Source organism: Haliotis cracherodii, unplaced genomic scaffold (genome assembly GCF_022045235.1).
Source record: "Haliotis cracherodii isolate W230 unplaced genomic scaffold, xgHalCrac1.p SCAF_46, whole genome shotgun sequence".
NCBI lineage: Eukaryota > Metazoa > Mollusca > Gastropoda > Lepetellida > Haliotidae > Haliotis > Haliotis cracherodii.
This window is the reverse complement of record NW_027266304.1, coordinates 525,587-532,500: the sequence shown is the minus strand read 5'-3', so window position 1 is coordinate 532,500 and position 6,914 is coordinate 525,587. Positions and strand designations below refer to the sequence as shown.

The following is a 6,914-nucleotide window of genomic DNA, read 5'->3' as shown; positions in this document are numbered from 1 at the left end:
GATCATGCCAAATTGTCCACTGTCGCCTTAGGCTCGGCTGCAGTGACCTAAACGCTGATAAGTTTAGACGACATGTATCAGACATATCAGACTGCACTTGTGGGTATCACTTTGAAGACGCAATTCACTTTTTCTATACCTGTCAAAAATACCATAATATCAGAAACACTATGTACTTCTACACACATGGGTATGATTTAAAAACGGTATTACATGGCAATAGTTGAGTTAGCAGTTCTACAAACATGACTATTCTTAAATCAGTTCACGATTTCATTGTCAAAAGCAAAAGATTCGAGTAGCTTAATTTTATGCATGTAGCAACGGAAAACTGCTATATCTTATTTCACAGACACCACTTGTACTGGCTCCATATATTTCATTTGTGCATTTAGTATGTTTATGTTTAGCACTATTTTACATATAATCTGATATTTAACCAGCTGTTGTAAAGTTAATACCTTGGGAAAGGTATTTACATAAGCAAGTTTTGCTTGTTTACCGATCCAGATTTCTTTTGAAATAAAAATATGTTTAAACCACAAACCCGGGATCGATTTCCCCAGATGGGTGAAATGTGTGAAGCCAATATCTGGTGTTCCCCGCCCACATATTGCTGGAATATGGCTTAGAGCGTGTAAAACCCAACTCACCCAACCCAACTGAACAGCATATTTTGTGTTTCAGCCTCGAGTGACCCGAGTCGGACCGAGAGGAGACCAGTGACGACACAAAAGCCTGCTACACAGGGTAGATACTGTCACTTTCGAACTTTGTAGGAGATGAGGTGAGATGAACATGTAACAAATATAAGCCCAAAAGTTCACTCAATCTCAATGTTTGTGTTGTGTATTAAGATAGTCGTTTGAGTGATTTGTTAGTCGCTAGACTACCTTATACTTTTAGTAATGTTTTACCTCTACTAAGATAAACGTATTTAAAAATGTATTAGGTCTAAACAGTGAAAATTTCAAATGCATAAAATTTGTCGAATGGCTACATAGTGTATGCATAATGCTTGTGTGGTTTGTATTGTTTTCTGAACAGCATGTTCTGTGTTTCAGCCTCGAGCGACCCGAGTCGGACCGCGAGGACACCAGTGACGACCACAAAAAAGCCTGCTACACAGGGTAGATGGGAGAACCCAGCAGGTAGAAAGCCCACACTTTAATCCGTCCAACAATTAACAGGCTGGTGCATAGCCCCATGCGGGTTCTGACTTGCTTCTTGCGTGTTATCGTATCCCAGTTATGTCGATCGGTGCTCATGTTGTCAACTACTGGACTGTCTGTCTGTATCAAACTCCGCCATCTTATTGCTGGACTACTGCAAACAAACAGGCTGACATGCTCCAATGTCGTGTCTTATTAGATCTATCTAATATTTCCAAACAACAACTGTACTGACAGTATCATTTCATAAAGCTCAGTTCATCAAACGTTAACACTCTCCAGCCATACACAGAATAATGTTACAACAACTGGATGTGACAGAAAGATTTTAAACATTGACAACATATTCCTTGATTACATGAACCAGCTGTCGCCCTTCCCCTTGATCCTTGTGTAGTCAGCCATGTTGGCAGTGGTAGATGAGTAGATGACGTACCGTGTCACGTGTCACCACGTTGAGGTGTGAACCATGTAGATGTATGAAGAAGATGTCTGGAAGTGTACAGAGTTTACTTTGTGTTACAGCGACTCCATCACCAGCAGACTGCCGCCGCCTCCATGAAGCCAGCTGGGACGGGAACCTGGAGGAGGTGAAGCGGCTCCTGTCTCAGGGCGTCGACGTCAACTGTAGGTGGGGGAGCTGGACACCGGTAATGTGGGCAGTAAGGGGGGGGGGGGGGGGGGGGGAGGGGGCACAGAGACGTGGTGGAGCTCCTGGTGAGTGAAGGGGCCGATGTGTCACTGGTGGACGAGTACGGTGACAACATCCTTCACCTCGCCTGTCTGGGAGGAGACATGGAGACGGTGGAGTTTGTGCTGTCTCTGAACGTGGTGGACATCAACAGTAGAGGACGGTGGAGCAGGACACCGGTGATGGCGGCAGCATTTAGGGACACAGAGAGGTGGTGGAGCTCCTGGTGAGTAAAGGGGCCGATGTGTCACTGGTGGACAAGCTCGGTGACAACATCCTTCACTACGCCTGTTATAAAGGAGACTTCGAGACGGTGAAGTTTGTGCTGTCTCTGAATGTGGTGGACATCGACGCCAGGAACAAGCGGGGGCTGACGGCGGCGGACGTGGCGAGATCCGAGGAACGTCAGCGAGTGTTGGATTTCCTCGTGTCCCGCGGCGCTCAGTGACGTCAGTGTCGTGTTTGTGTAGACGTCACGTCGTCGTGTGTAAATATGTCTTTATTTACGTGAAACTGTTTGTTGTGTTTGGAGATGAATAAAACTTGTAAAAACTTTGTCAGACATTTTGTCATTTGTTGTGTTTGGAACTTCGCATGATCAGGTAAGAAAATTGTTAACTGAGTATAAATAGAGATGATGTGTGATTGGTGTGTAACCACCGCACCTCGTGATATGTTCATGCATGCCGTTATATGTTTCTGTGTTAGTTTTACGCCATAAGTTTCTAATTTTCTAAAGTTTCTAAACCTGTTTGTTTACATCTCGCTGCACTCGGTGACACAGGGCCACGTATAGCAGCCATACTATACTGACTGTACTGATTACATTAAAAAAATTACATTTTAATGTAATCAGTACAGTCAGTATAGTATGGCTATACGTGGCCCTGTGCTCGGTGACCTCAGACCGAGCCGAGGTTCGCCCAGCTGACGTGGCGCCAAATGTACAATGACAGTGACGTCACACTGTCGATGACGTCACGGCATTCCGGCTTAGGTCTAAACACTTAAAGGGGAAGTGTACACGCAAAAATCACTTTCTTTCTTTTTCTAAACAAAACGCAATTTTAGAATTAGTTAGTATCTGTGTTTGAAAATATACACTCATTTTTTTTCACAGTGAAAGTAGGAAGCTCACAATAGTGTGAAAGTGATATGCCGTTATGAGGCCTTCGTTTTACGAGCGAAATAGGCCTGAGTTATCCCCCTTAGATTATGACGTAATTGGTGCCAATTCAACTGGGTCCCTGTCTATTCTCAACGCAAAAGATATCAAGGACCAGTTTGCGGTAAAACAACATGGTCTACGACACACTCCGGCGCAGTGGTGAGTCAGCATAACACAATTCTGCCTGGCATCTGAGATGCTAGAATCACAAAACTGTACCTACACCACGTGAAGCGGCTCTAACAAAGCATGATGACTTCATAATGTTTATCAATTGGCACCAATGACGTCATATTGCAAGGGACATAAGCCATGGTGTTTTTGTTATGGAAATAGAACACTTGGTAAATGTGAAAAATATAAATCGTTTTAGTGCAAAAAATATGTTAATTAAATATGATGTTTTTATATTTTTGTCTATGACACTTCTATGTTAACACTTTTAATGTGGAAAAAGTACAAGAAAAAAAGGTTCATTTCCGTGTGAACTTGCCCTTTAAGCTGTCTGCTGTTTTCTATGCTAAATACATAGAGAATACTACACTCATTCTCGTTAGATACCATTTTTACGAAACGAGTGGACTTTCTATGGTATCTGAACGAGCGAAATGAGAACGAGAATCAGTGTTAATACATAACAATTTTCTTTCGTTGACAGACCAAACTGAAACCGGTTGCAAAATCTGGCTGCGCACGAATATTGATATATGACCAAATATGGGCATTGTTGACATGTTTATGCATACGCATTAACAAGTTTAACAGCATGCGCCTGCTGTTCTGTTTGCAAACAAACCAGCACCGACGCTCAAGATCCTTTTGGAATAAAGTCTTCAACTTATGGTAATTCAAGCGCCATGTTGTTAGTACGCAGGACACCGATAAGAAAATTTGAAATGTCACATTAGCGCCGCGCTTTGAATATCGGACCAACAGTCACACGCATCACACTGCCGGGGTCCCGTCTGTGCAATCAAAATGGTTCGGTTTCCTTGATCTATCAGCTGAATTTATATCATGTTCGTACCATTTTGGAAGAGGGAAATAAGACTGTTCGCCAAAGACATTCATGTTAACTGTACCACCCGATATACTGAAGACGAAAATCAAAATGTCAGTGACAGCTTCGAACGATCGAAGGGCAAGGTCGCCACCGGAATAAGAAAAGACAACCGCGATCCACTCACAGCGTTTTACGCTAGAGATAGGGAATGTTACTGTTCACATTTGGGATGTTTGGGGCCACAAAATCAGAAGTCAAGCACACTTCCACGGATTTTTCGAATGATTTGTATCGGAACTGTGAACTTTAAGTGATCTGCTCGTGCTGTCGTGTTCGTTCATTCATGAACAACACCTGCCGAAACAGCGCCACAAAATACGCTTCGAAGGGGACACTGAAAGCACAACCGGACCATCCCAAGTAAGTCTACATATCTGTCCAGATAGTTTAAACAGACTTCATTTCACCACGCTTATCCTTTTACGTTAAGTCAAATTGAAAGTTGCGATAATGGTCGGGTGCGACACGCTCAAGGGACGCGCTCGATCGGCAGTCGTACATTGTAAATCGATTTATAGATCTAGCTCGATTATATGTCTGTAGGAGCTCTATGCATAACTTATATAGAATGCAAACCGAATTTTATGCGTGTGACTATCTTGTTTGGTTTAATAAAGTGTTTGTAAATATATCTCGTTCTCATGAATTTCTTTAATTCTGCCTTGTAATCGCAAAATGAATGACGTCTTGCGATTTTTTATGAATGAAAAAAGTAGTCCCGGTGTGACAGTGGTCACGGTTATCCAATCAAAACGAATAAAACAAGGTCAACCTGGTACGACACACGTGTGACGTACGGATTTAGTATCTTACCACCTGTATCTTCACCACTTGGGTAATAAGATATCGGTAATTCACAGGGCGGCACAATGCTGGCTTCACGACATATGCAAGTACAGCACAGGCCTCATGTGGGCGATATAGATTAACAAATGGAGATGTGTTGCATATTATTGCTGCTGAAATTTAAAAAGGAAAATTTCTGATTGTCGAGATATTTATTTTCTCTCTCCCATTTCACCATTTCAATCAAGCTACTTCCCAGCGGGTGAGACCTTCTTTACACTCTCGTCTTACGACTGACCAGATTCCCCAGATGAATTCAGAGCTAGAGATAGGGTTTTGGTTATTTGTTGTTTTTTACCCAGGGCTCATGTGGGCGATATAGATTAACAAATGGAGATGTGTTGCATATTATTGCTGCTGAAATTTAAAAAGGAAAATTTCTGATTGTCGAGATATTTATTTTCTCTCTCCCATTTCACCATTTCAATCAAGCTACTTCCCAGCGGGTGAGACCTTCTTTACACTCTCGTCTTACGACTGACCAGATTCCCCAGATGAATTCAGAGCTATAGATAGGGTTTTGGTTATTTGTTGTTTTTTACCCAGGGGCAGGATGCCAGATGGATATATATTCCTCCTCTTCAAACTTCACTTTGAAGTCGAATAAAATTCAAAATACATCAAACACGCAGATACACTTCACAGTTTTGTATACTGTGAACTTTCTGCCATATTAGATAGTGTTTACAAAATCACGTTTCACATGTAGCCTACCGGTAATGAGACGCCTGTAACATTACGCGTATTTCAAACTCAGCTGTGATACATACATCCTTGAATTCCTCATACATTTCAGAATCAAATGACACATGGTCTCTGTCACCAATACAAAGTGCCGAGATCAAATCAAGCAAAATAAGTTAGGTGTGAAAACAACGGTGTGTATCCATTCGTCTAATTAAAAATAGATACTTTCAACAGAAATTGTCAAAGCTACCGTCCTATGTGACGTCATGACTGACGCAAAATCATGCACGACAACGGTATTTATCGGAATTTCTGACTATTTCCGTTGCTTTCAATGAAAATATAACAACAAATAACAGTAAACAGAGTGTCAGAATGTTTCTGATTACTTACATGTGACATGTATGTAAATACGATCCCTGAATCAACGAAAGTCACCTCGTACAATCCCGCGTACTGTTGACAGGGAACACGTCATTTTGTAAAAGTCAGTCAACGGAAGTGATGTCATAAGTAAAAACTGTTGTACATACTTGGTAGTTTCTTAAGGTGAAGGTCCTTGAATGAAAGCACAAATTAGCATTATAGGAAAAGCAACTCTCCCGGACAACTGAGGCATGTTCTAAAGTTCATATTCTAGCCAAGTTTGATCTACTTGACCGACATTTACGTGTTACGTTTTCTCATCGATGAAATAATTTTTGAAGCACTTGAAAGAATATTATTGATATGGTCGTTCCATTTTGTGTCTTGTGACAATGTAACACTACGGTGCTTGTGACAGTCTACCCTTTCTATACATGTGTTATTGGAAACTAGTGATGGTATATCATCTGGGATATATCTGGTATATCATCTGGGATATATCTGGTATATCATCTGGGATATATCTGGTATATCATCTAGGGTAGTAGTAGTAGTATTGATGATTTTACGACCGCTTCAACCGTCGGCTATTTCGCAGTCGGGGCCAGACGGGTTAAACAGTAATAAACAATAGGGGGAAATACGTAAGTAATCGGCTGGCCCAAATAAATGTAAATTAGGGGGGTTAAAGAAGAAAGAAATATAGTAAAGGGGTGTGAAGGGGAGAGAGGTATAGCAGTGGAGATGTAGAGCTGTGAGAAACCTAGTCTAAGGGAAGTAACTAATGTAGAGACTTAGAATAGTATATAATCAGTTAAGCTGATATGCTATGTAATAATATGTACTATAAAATGAAAAATAACGGTGGGGAGGGTGAGAAACCTATTATAAAAAGTTTGGGCTTACTGGCTGGGGTAGGGA

At 41.5% G+C, this 6,914-nt stretch overlaps 1 pseudogene; it reads left to right on the top strand.

The window, feature by feature from the left end:
- The first annotated feature begins 687 nt into the window (after nt 1-687).
- LOC139441854 (inversin-like) lies at nt 688-2,311 on the top strand (annotated as a pseudogene).
- The last annotated feature ends 4,603 nt before the right edge of the window (nt 2,312-6,914 follow it).